General features: G+C 40.6%; 1 protein-coding gene across 1 annotated transcript in view; it reads right to left on the reverse strand.

The window, feature by feature from the left end:
- The window catches only part of GPR39 (G protein-coupled receptor 39), a 215,390-nt gene extending 210,283 nt beyond the window's left edge, over positions 1-5,107 (reverse strand). Inside the window, exon 1 of the mRNA XM_085647002.1 lies at positions 4,916-5,107. The gene's annotated coding sequence lies outside the window, so the exon portion shown is untranslated. The remainder of the gene's footprint in view (positions 1-4,915) is intronic.
- Between the last annotated feature and the right edge of the window lie 7,589 nt (positions 5,108-12,696).

Consider the following 12,696-nt stretch of genomic DNA (forward strand, 5'->3'; position numbering starts at 1 on the left):
AAACATTCCTCTTTTTTGGTTAGCCAGTGTAGATAATCCATGCTCGCTTCTGTGTGTTGATCTTGAGAAATCTCTTATTGATTCTTTTTTATTTCAAATTCTTTTATCATTTTCACAGAAACCCTTCTCATTAGCATCTCCAGTTATTAAAAAGACTTGTAGAGTTTTACAATGTATTCAGTATCCCGGGTATATTGATGAAAAAGATCTTTAAAAATCAATATATGATATAGAAAACTCATTAAAATAAAGAATGGTTGGTTTGGTGAAAGAAGAATGGATTAATTTAGGATGGTCAATAATTCCAAGATGATTATATTTTTCCATTTATAATTAGCCAACATTAATTTTCTTTACCATCTTCCTTTCATGGAAAATATCAATTCTTATCCTTTGCTATACAGAATAATTTTGATTCTTTTCCTGACTCATCTCACCGATATACAGAAAGTAATAATTTTACTTTCTTTTTTATCATCTGGTCTTAAAGCCTCAAATGTTTATAAAGTACTTAGGAAAGATACTACTTTATAAACAAAATCTAAAGTTGAGATAGAATGGGAGTTTGATACCAATATTTTGTTGCCTATTGATGTAAATGCTAAAATTTAATCTAAGATTTATAAATCTTTACACACTGCTAGTACGACTCAATCTCTTTATTTCATTTATGCTAGATTATTATTAGCTCCTTGTACTTTATCTAGATTTAAATCTGATTGTGATTCTTTGTGCCAGTCACGTAAATGTCAAAAGGCAGATCTTAAACATATGCTCTTTATTTTCCCAGTAACAAACTCTTTTTAGCATTAAAAATGGGCCCAATTAAATTGCATGTTTAATACTACTATTTCTTTTTAGTTAGCATATGTATTTTTGGTTATTATTGCTAATATTTGGAGCTCTTTTTCTTTTGATACTCGTTTAATAGAATTACTCATATTTTTTGTAAATCATGAAAAATTTAAAAAATGCTTCTTTTTTTTTATAAACAATTTTATTGTTTTTTAAACAGGAACTACCAGCAGCAGTCAAATACAGTATATCATAATAATCAGTTGGTATTACCGTTTACATACACAGGGAATTGAGTTTGCATTACCCTATCTCCCAGATCCCACACAGTGCAGACATTTCATAAGGAGACTATCTCAATCTATCTGCCCCAGCCATTTACCCCAAACCTCACGGTATTTAGCTGGACCCACTCTAGTCTTGAACAACAGTTTCTCCTGTGCTGCGCATCAATAGACGCCTCTGCACCATTTCGGTATGCCAGAGGATTCTGGATCTATCCAACTGGCCGCAATGTCTCTCTTGGCCACCATTATGGCAGTGGTAAGAAATTGCTTATCAGCTCGGGAGCCATCCAGGCCATCCGTAATACCCAGGAGTATTTGTAAGGGGTTGAGCAGGACCTCTCAGCCCAGGACCTCTGTGAGTTATTTCTCTATGGAATCCCAATAGCATGTGATGACAGGGCAGGCCTATACCATGTGGAAGAAGTCTGCTTGGTCAAGATTGCATCGCGCACAAGATGCATTTGACTTCATAACTGCTCTAAAGAGGCGTTTGGGCGTTAAGTAGGTGGCGTGTAAATAGTATAGTTGGACCAGACAGAGCCTGGCGAAGTTGGTGACTGTCTTGGTTGCCATTGGAGTGTCTCTCCAGTCTTCCTCTTCGACAGGCCCCACCCATTGCTCCCATAGGTTTCGGAGTCGATCTAACGTGTTTGGAGTGTTGTTGGTGAGAGAGCGGTAGATACGAGAGGCACCCCCCTTTCTCAGGTTGCCTGTCATAATCTGCACCTCGGGGAGACTATATTCTGGACGGGATGTTCCTTGAGGTACGTGCATGTAGAGGGTGTGGCGTAGCTGCAGATATCTATAAAACTGCAAGGATTGCAGGGAATAGCGGGATTGCAGATCTTGGAAGGTGTGCATCTGGTCACCCGTCCACACGTCTCCAAGCTGCGAGATACCAATAAGGTCCCATGATCAGAATCCCCCCAGGGCACTGACCTCCCGAAGCTGGGTCCCCTGCCAAAGTAGAGTGTATTGGGTCAGTTTGTTCGTCCATTGGGTGTGGCGCAAGGAGGTGCGCCAGGCTAGGAGAACCGTTTGCGTCACTGTTGGCATCTTCCTGGGGATAGTGGCAGTGTACATCATCCCTTGAATCCTGGGTAAGTCCAGATAGCCCAGTTCCAGTCTGAACGCTGGGTCTGACCAGCCACCATTAAACCAGTCATGCAACGTGAGCAAGCGGGTTGCCAAATAGTATAGATAGAGATTAGTCATGCCCATGCCACATCAAAGGATGGGATCCGGCACTGGGATAGGGCTAAGCAAGGTCTCCGCCCGCCCAGAGGAATTTAATAGTCAGGCTGTCAAGCTTCTTAAACCAGGTTCATGGAAATTGAAAAGGGTTGTTTTGGATCATGTAGAAGAATCGGGGGAGTATCATCATTTTAAAGAGGGCAACCCTTCCCAGAGGGTTAAGCGGGAGAGTTTGCCATTTATGGAGATCAGCACGGGCTTTCTTCACCAGCAGGGTGACGTTAAGCGACCAGGCGAGGTCAGGGAGCAGAGCCACCCAGATTCCCAGGTATTTGATGGTCTGTCTTCTGATTGGGATTGTGGATTGACAATCAAAACAGTCTCTTGAGAGGTGAAGGGGGACCAGGACAGACTTGCGGGAATTTAGCTTCAGTCCGGAGACTTGTGCAAAGAGATGTAAAACCCGGAGGCAGCGAGGGCCAGATTGGGCCTGTTCAGCCAAGAAAAGCAAAACATCATCTGCGTACAATGCGATTTTGTCCTCCACAACATTTGGCCATCTCCAGCCTTGAATACGATTGGCAGATCGCACCAGGCATGCCAAGGGCTCCATTACTAGGGTGAATAGGAACGGTTGAAGAGGTCGGTCCAACTGCTGGATTATGATGCATCCAGCATGTACTCTGACCGACCGCTGACAGATGCCTGACTCCTTCAGCTTTCCTCCAAATGCTGAGTTGGCAGTCGAAGAGGAACAGCAGCCAATTGGCTGTATAGGGAGATCCGACCGTCATCGGAATTACGATGTGGGTTTCGGATGACCCGACTGTGGCAGAAACTAAGGAAAAGGGGTGAATACTTAGCCGATTTGCCTTCTCCATGGTGGATTCAGGCGTGGATCCCTTCCTCCAGGTCCCCCTACTCCTCAGCAGCTGCACCCCGAAGTGGAAGGTCCTGTGGGTGGCAGAATCCAGGCAAGTCCTATGTGGCATGTATCCCCATTGACTGGCCTATACACATATCGCCACACTCCAGCAATTGGGTACTTCGTACACAAGGCATGTAGGTGTGTACAACTGCACATGTTTCCCGTGCATTTGTGCCTACTTGCAGTGACACCACCAATGATGAGACCTCTGTGGTTGCAGTGGTTGCATCGTAATACGGTGGGCGGAGCTTTCTCGACCGCGGCAGTCGGAATCGGCCAGCGGCGAGCAGACAGGCGGTCCTACTGGCATCATAATCAGACCCTATGTTCAGGGATTGTCATGGAGATAGGAAAATACACAAAACAGTGAGAGCTGATTCTCTCCCCCACCTCCCAGGCATCTCTACACCATGTTTAGAATCAATGACTGAAAGAGCCCAAGCGAACTGAGAGAGGCCTAAGGAGGATACTGCAGTATCGCCTTTGGCTAAACCTATGCTATTCCTTCTTTTCATCGTAATAACCTTTATATAACTGTAGCAGGTCAAAGGAGTATTCTAATATTGTAAATAAGGCAGTTGTACGTTCACTCTTGATAGCAAACTGGAGTGTGGCAGTTCACCACAATGATCTTAATAAATGTTTCGAGAAACGTAGAACACAATCTGAATTTTTGTCAAAATCAAATGTACAATGAACACTTAAAGAGCTGCGATACAATCTTTGTGAGAATAAAAGCACACATAGATTAAACCTTTCCCCAAATAAGATCAGATCAAAATTCGTAAGCACTTGTGACATATCAAAACAAAGTTTATATTTGATAAATATAGCCACCTATGCAAATGCTCCAATTTCCTCAGTAATAGAAACATCTTGAGCTATGAAAACAAGACGATGCAGAAAAACCATTCAACACCAACGTACTCATGTTTCCTGATGCACTTCTTCTTTCCCATGCTCCCTTTATCTTTATGCCTTCTGCAGAGCTAAAAGACTATTCTGTCTTAAAGAGAAGAAAACAAACCTGGCAACTTCTAGGCGCTCCCAATGAGATGAGACCCGAGAGAACAGGAAGACCAGGGTATTTGTCCAGGATTACACAATTAATCTAAATGGGGTTGGACCCATGCCTCTAACTGCTTAAGTCTACATCTGAACCACAAGACCACATCTCTGCCTCTCTGATCACATTCCTGTGCCTCATAAAATGAAAAGGATGAACACTTTGCCCTGTGGCATTATATGGTGGAGTGGAAGGTGCCTAGCGTCCACTCTACCAATACAAATTGTTCATTTACAGGAGCATTGTACGCCTCGAAGCAACAGGTTTGACTGAAGCGACCACTCGCTCGGTGCCACGGGATCTTTAAGCCGCATGAGTTACTGGTGTAATAAATGTTAAAATGCTTCATCTACCACAAAATGTCTTTAAGCCAGGGGAAGACCCCACAAGTCTTCAAAGCTGCAAAGTGGACTGTAAACGATACCCAGCTCTGACCCATGTTACTCGCCACTCTGCTGTGAATTCATTCATGTTTCAAATTATTCAACAGAGGCACAACCACCCAGCCCAGCAGCTTCGTGACCCACCGAGGGTGTTGTCAGCGGTGTGCAAATGTCATCTTCACTTTTGTCTCGAAAAGTTGACAGATATCCATGATCCATATTTGACCAGCAAATTGGCAGAAATCAATTTGAGTTTTCCTACCTTAAATTGTTCTAGACGAATTACGCCGCTTTTTCACAACATAATCCTTTCCCTCTCCCGTCTTCTGCTAATTAACCAACTTTTGTTTCTTGTTAAAAGATCCGCATTTCCAATAAAATGTGTTTTTGTCAGGAATCCCTCCTCCCATTTAGGTGTAAACCGTCTCAGGCATTCACGAGCGTTCTGGACTCTGTAAATCATTACCTTGCGTGACTGGAGTGGAGGAAGAAAGGAGGCAGTGTTTGGGCACCTGGGCCTGGTGAATCACAGCCGCAAAGGGAGGAGGTGCTTTACTGCAGATAAACTCCTGGACTGACTGATATGAGGCAAAAGCGACTCTACTCCAGCAAATAAGGGTGGGGAAAACCTGAGGCACGAGTATGGACGGTACACAATCCCAGAAGGTGTAAACAAAAAATATGTCATTTCATAGTGAATGTGAGAAACCGCATAGCTGCCTTGTACCCCATATGAAGTTCTGCATGCGAGACTGGCCTGTTTTTTTTAAGCCAACAAAAAGTTGCACACTGGGACATGTAGTTTACTTTCAATGCATAAGTAAAAAAATGCACTTATGTTTAGAGAGGGGCTTTGGATCAGTCCTCTTCATCCATTGGTATGTTTAACTATCACTCCTATTTTGCTTCCTCCCACCAAAGCATACAGCATGATGCGATGAGGCATCCCAATACAGTCATCGGTTCACTTAAACTGTGATTGACACTAATAATACTGTTTTTTTGATCCTACAAGAATCATATTTTCTTGTGAGATGCCTCAAAACTAAAGATTGTACCCAGGGCCGGCTTTAACGCTGGTGGCGCCTTGTGCGTTTTCATTTTTGGCACCCCCAGATCCCATGAACGCCTCTCCTCGGATTCTCCTATTACCACCGGGCAAAAGTGCTCCTTATCTCTCCACTAATAAGTAATTGCTAAACACAGCAACCCCCCTCCCCGATGGCTGCGCCCCCTCCAGAGGTCAGCACCCAGTGCGGCTGCACCAGTCGCACTGCCCTAAAGCCAGCCCTGATTGTACCTATGCCTGTTACCTGCCAGGTAAAAAGCACTCTGAATGAGAATCAGAATCATCTTTATTCGGCTGCCACAGTGCTTAATTTGCAAAATAATAAGTTCCAGGGCCTTGACCAAGAGGCCACTGCAGCTTGCACCACCCATCGCCCCTCTCATCGCTGCTAAGACAACTACTAACCATCTCTCTCGCCTGCAATTGTGACAGTTCAGATTATTCCAGGTCCCCAAAGCTAAAGGAATGGCTTGGGAGGCATGTATTAGTAATTTTAATGTATATTGTATTCATAAACAACCATCATTCTGCTCATCTCTAAATTAGATGAGCAGCGCCACCATGTGGCAGATTGTCACAAGTGAAGAGTTCCCAATGAAGTGCCGGTGCCAAGCACCAGAGACTAATTAAGTGCTGGTGCTGAGCACCGGAAACCACTGTCTCAAACTAAGCACTGGGCGGCCGACAGCCATAAAACTAATATAAGTCAAATACTTATAGCATCATATATCAAACGGTCTATAAAATATATAAAATCATGCATAATTCGTCAATCTGCTAGTACAACAAATACATTTGTCTAAATGCTTTGATCTAGATCAGACCAGGCTTAAAGAAATTGGGTCACATAACAAGATGTTTCAACATCTGGCAAGGCTAATAAACAGTGATAGGCTTGTAAGCAAAACCGCAAATTCCTAGACCTCAAAAACAGTACAAGAAATTTTTGGGTGTCTATAGTATACTATGCACAACATTAAAGTTTAACATTGTTTGCTTATGCAATGTGCCACATGGGCATCCTCTAGTGTCAAGTTTGTGTTGATATCCAACCTGGAAACAAAGTGAATATTTAACAGTGCCGGTCGAAAGCTGAACAATAAAGATATTTCCCAGTTTTTACTGGTATTTCACAGATAATCAGTGGAGATGCTCCCAGGATTAAGATGCAAATAAAACTTGACACATGGTTTCGTTTTTTTTTTGTTTTTTTAAATAATTTTTATTGGTATAACAATGAAGTACCAAGTTATAATTAGCATGAGGTAAAACAGTAGTATAATAAACATATATTATTGAAAAATGTTATATTAATAAAGAATATACTATTATGATATAATAAGACAAAGAAAGAAGTAACCTTATGCAAGAAAATGAGTAAGAGGAAATACAGGTACAAATAAAATCAGATAATAGTGTAGTGTAAACTTTGGGGTAAAAAAATAAATTGGGAAAAGGAAAAAAAGAAAAAGAGAGAAAGAGGAGAGGGGAAGGGGAGTAGGTAATAATAGAGTAATCCATCTAAAGACGGTTGTGAAGATAAGAAAGAAGTTAAAGGAAGCCAAAATAAATTTGATTTGATTTTCTGAGATAACGTTGATGCTGAGACAGTAGATATCTGTGTTCATTACAGATAAGGTTCCACCATGTTGATGTACATACTTCAGAATTATCTTTCCAGCACGTTAAAATAACTTTAAGTGCACGAGATATAAACAGATCAAACAGTTTCAACTCTGAGGAGGTGATGCAAAAATCATCGGACATGGATCCAAGAAATGCATTTTGAATTGATAATGGAATACAACGCTGAAATATCTTGAAAGATGTAAACCAAAGTCATTTTCAGAATTTAAAAACATTAGTACAATAATATATTAAATGCATTAGTGTACCATCAGAGGAGAGACAAGACCAACAGATGGGAGAGAAGGAGGAGCTAATCTTATGAATAAATACGGGAGTATAAACCGCTCTGTTATATAAAGAAAATAAGGATTGAGCGATATTACCGGCTTTAGAGGTGGTAAAAAAGATTTGCTACATATTGTTCCATTTTTTAGTAGAAAGGGATAACGAGAGATCTTGTTCCCAGGCTATTTCTAATAAGGATTTTGGTCGATCAGAATTAGGAGTAGGTAAAAGTTTATATATAACTGAAGCTTTGGGTTTAGAGTCAGGGGAAACATTATATAAAGGAGTGAGGGAAGTAAATGGAGTGGAGTCATCAGGAAATTCTTTGGATAGCAAGAATGATTGAAGTGCTTGTGATATTTGTGGGTATTGGGACAAGTAGGATAGAGGTAAATTGTAATGTTCTTGTAATGTAGTAAAGGGTATGACAGAGTTATGAGATACTAATTGGTGAACATAACTTTTCCTTTCAATGTTTAAAGTAAAATGATTTATGGCAAAACTTAATGAATTTACTATACCAGATGAAGAGGCAAAAAAGCTTGATGAAAATTAGCACCATCAGTGAATAAAGAGTGTATCAAGTGTAGGGTATATTTTATAGTGGGATATTGGGAAATAAAAGTATAATTGGACATAGAACAAATGTCATAAAAACAGAATTCATGTATTAAAGATCATTCAAATGTAATCCAATTAGGTTTTGTTGAATCTTGATATTGCTTATTTAGAGCATAAAATTGTCTAATTAAAAAAGCAGTATTATTTAATTTAAAATTAAGAAATCGCACACCCCCTTTGGTTTTTGGTTTAGTTAACTTAGATAGAGCGATACGGGTAGGTTTGTTGTTCCATAAAAATGTATTTGCCAAGAGAACCAATTTGTTTAAAATAGTAATTGGGAATTCTAAAGGGCAGCATAGAAAGCAAGAAGAGAATGAGAGAAACAATCATTATTTTGACAGTGTCCAACCTGCCCCACCAAGATAAAAAGAGGGGGGACCAAAAAGTGAGTGAGTTTTGAATCTTAAGTTTTAACGTACTGAAGTTGTGTGAAAGTGTTTGGGGGTAGTAGGAGAGAACCAGACACCTAGATAGTTGATTTTAGATGGACACCATTTGAAGTTGGTATCAGAGAACATGAATTGGTAGCAAATGGAGTTGAATAGTAAGACCTCAGTTTTTTAAAAAGTTTAATTTGTAGCCAGATATTTTGGAGCATAAACCAATTTAGGAGAAGTAAAGAAGTAGGAGGTTTTGAGAGATATATCAAAATATCATCTGCATAGGCAGATAATTTGATTTCATGGGATTTGTGTTGGAAACCTGTGATTAAGGGGTTCTGGCAGATGCGTTTAAGAAAAGGTTCAAGACATAAAAGAAATAAAAGGGGGGAAGGGCAACCTTGTCTAGTACCTCTATGCAGAATAAAATACGGGGACAAAAAACATCAATAGAAACACAGGCACGTGGTTCTGAATAAAATAACTGGATAAATGAAATAAATTTAGGACCGAAACCAAACCAATGAAGAGTTTTTTCTGCATCAAGGGTTAGTACAATTAAAGGATCAGGGTACCTTTTTCCCAACCCAAGAATGTTAGAAAACATTCTAGCGTTATCAGAAGTAAGCCTACCTCTAATGAAACCAGATTGATTAGGTTTAATGAGCAAGGGTATAATCTAGGCAACAATTTTCACAAATATTTTACCATCATAATTAATTAATGAGATTGGGCGGTAATTTTGGCACAGGATATGGTCTTTGTCTGGTTTATACGTGATTACAATAAGAGCATATAAAAATGGATCCTTCAGGTTTTGATTTTGATACAAAAGAGGTGAAAAGTTCAAGTAAATGAGGAGCAAAGATAGAGGAAAAGGAGGAAATTAGTTCAATAGAGAAATCATCTGGACCAGGGGTCTTGGCTTTCTTTAAAGATTTAATGGCATTTAAGATTTCCTGAACAGGTATAGAGGCCCATTAGGATGGCGGGTGGACTTTAGTCCGCCTGCCACCCTAGCGATGCTGGGACCGGCCGCCAGTGGTGCGGCGGTCCTGCACCTGCAATTAGGATGCCCCCGTGGCGGTGGCATCCTCCATTCCCAGCATTGTGGTGGGCGATGCTCACAGCACCGCCCGCCACAATGCTGGGAATGCACTGTGTGCATTGTCATGCACAAGGTGACAGGCACCGCGAGGTGCCTGCCACCATGTCCATGACAATGCAGGGGGGTACCATAGATACCCTCCCTGTGCACCCCCAATCCCCTGAATACCCTGGGGGCCTGCAACGGGCCCCCAAAGCCAAAACCACCTGCCTTTCCATGGTGGAGTCTCCCCCATGGAAAGGCAATTCCCCGCCATCATCCTAATATGGATGATGGTGCCTGCAAGGCACCGCCACCATATTCCTGGGCTTTTCCACCCAGTAGGCAATCGGGCGGATTGCCTACCGGTGGAAAACCAGAGGACAGTCTTCCCGTCCGCCGGGGTCCCCCCCGCCGAGGAAAAGTCATGCGGGCGAAGGAGTTTAGTGGGCAGATCGCCACCGCCATACGGGCGGTGCTGATCCGCCCGCTATCGTAATGACCCCCACAGCCTTTTCAAGGATAACCATAGCTTCCGGCATGGAGGGAGGAGAAGGAATATCATCAAAGAATGACTGATTATCACTTTCAGAGGGATGTGTATCATCCATATATAATAAGTTATAGTAGGATTGGAAGGCATTAACAATGTCTGAATAAGAGTGTAGTAAGTTGTTAGTGAGGGTGTTACGAATAGGACCAATGCTTTTCCTTTCCGTTTTAACTTTTAAATAATTGGCGAACATTCTACCTGCTTTATTTTGACCCCATGATATTTGGATTTTATTTTGAGTTAGATATTACAAGCATCATTTGTAGCTAGTTTATTTAAATCATATTTAGCCTTTATAAGGTCTCGGAGAAGAGTGGGGCTATTGGACGTAAAATAAGAGTGTTCAAGAGTTTTAATATGTTTGCGGGTAGAGAGATATTGGGAGTTGAATGATTTTTTCTTTTTGGCAGTGTAGGAAATGGTGAAGGCTCGGGAAGATGCTTTAAAGGCATCTGAGTTGTTATGGATAGAAGTGTCACTAGACTTATTAAACTGAAAAAATTCATTTATAAAGGAGGTAGCCTCAGAAATGTAGAATTGATCAGATAATATGGAATTGTTGAATCTCCATTGGGCATGTTTGGAGGTGGAGAGGGACAAATGAAATGACGCAGAGACAGGGGCATGGTCAGAAATAAAGATGGATCCGATCTCCGAAGATTGAACAGAGGGGAGTAGAGACTTTGAAACCAAAACATAATCAATACCTGACATTGTATGGTGTACATTAGAAAAAAAGTAAATTCATATTTATCAGGATTACAGGTCTTCCATGCATCATAAAGTGGGCGAGAGGCAATAGCAGACTGAAATAATTTATGCGACTTATCAGGTTTTAACTTACATTTTGATTTTCTGTCAGAAAAAGGGTCTAGCAAATTATTAAAGTCACCAGCAACAATGATGTTGGGATAAGTAATAGATGATGGTTTTAAATTGATCATATGCCAAATGTCAGGGTAATATTTACCTGGTCCATAAATATTTTTAAAAGTTTTTTTTTTGTTTTAAAAAAAAAACAAATTGAGCAGCTGAAATGGGCATAAAAACATTATACAATAATCAATGATCAGGGATAGAAAAACTTATGAAAACATCAAACAAGATCTTATAAAATCCTTAATTAATTAATAACATTTAGCAGTTATAGTTGACACAGAGCAGGAAACCGATACAAAAAGTGTAACATACAGTCGTTTCTAAAATCACAGTTCCAAAAGGATACAAATGGTGCAAAATGCTTAAAAATGCTTAAACAAGGGATATATAGACAACCCTATATTATAGTTCTTATCTAGATGTACATATTTACTAATCCTGGACTTCTTATATAAATAAAGTGTCCTGTGCCAAAGTGCTAGGTGCCGGTCGTTAATTGATCACTATTAAAAAATTTCCAATTTCTAGTAAACTTGTTCATTGCCCCAACTCTTTTGGCATAGGCCTCTTCAAACTTTTTTGTCCTTTTCATTTTATTCACCGATTTTAGATAAGAAGGAATCTCCTCTGATCTCCAATTTTGAAGGATTAAGGAGCGGGCTACTAAAGAACAGATCGCAGTATAAAACTCTTCGGCTTTGGACAAGTCAGATCTTTTTGTTGAGATACCAAATAAAGCAACCTCAGCTTCAGGATCAAGCGTCTTGTCAATGGCCTGACTTATTGATAAAAATGTTTTGCGCCAAAACATTTCGAGTTTAGGGCAAGTAAAAAAAATGTGAAGCCAGTCGCCCCCCTCTTGAAGCTGGCATCGGAAGCATTTATTTTCGACTCCCGGAAAGTGTTTATTTAAAGCTTTTGGAGTAAAATAAGCCAGCCTACGGGATAAAAATGACATCCTTTTGAAATTGGCAGCTCTAAGGGCCTTGCCTCCTAACTGGGCAATCTGCTCCCATTTCTGCCTCGAGAAGGAGCAGTTAGTTTCATAAGTTATTTTGGCCAAGATACCTTCAACCAAAGACGACTCTTCGCCCTTACTCGGTAAGGTATACCAGTTCCCTACTCCTTTTAATTTCACTTTATAAAGGGCATTAGCCAGAGATGATGGTGACAAGCATTCCGAAAGACTGTATTTATTTATTAAATTTACAATCTGCAAGTATTCCAGAAACCCCGTCTTTAATTGATGACTAGACCTGACCTGGACTTCTTGCCAGGTGATAAGTTTCCAGCTTAAAAAAAAGAGCCCAAATCGCCCAATCCAGAATCTCTCCATTTTTTGAGCTTACTAGAATGAATTTGCAACCCAAAGATCTTGCACTCGCCCAATTTTAAATAATAAAAACCACCGGACCCTACCAGTTTAAAACAAAACTGTAGTCTATCGGAGAATTCCCGGATGGTCTTATACCTGGTCTTTTTGGGTAGTTTAACTGTTTTTAAAAAAATCGGAACTTGCAAACCTGCTTCTTGTATC

The sequence above is a fragment of the Triturus cristatus genome, chromosome 3_2, assembly GCF_964204655.1.
Source record: "Triturus cristatus chromosome 3_2, aTriCri1.1, whole genome shotgun sequence".
Classification (NCBI taxonomy): domain Eukaryota; kingdom Metazoa; phylum Chordata; class Amphibia; order Caudata; family Salamandridae; genus Triturus; species Triturus cristatus.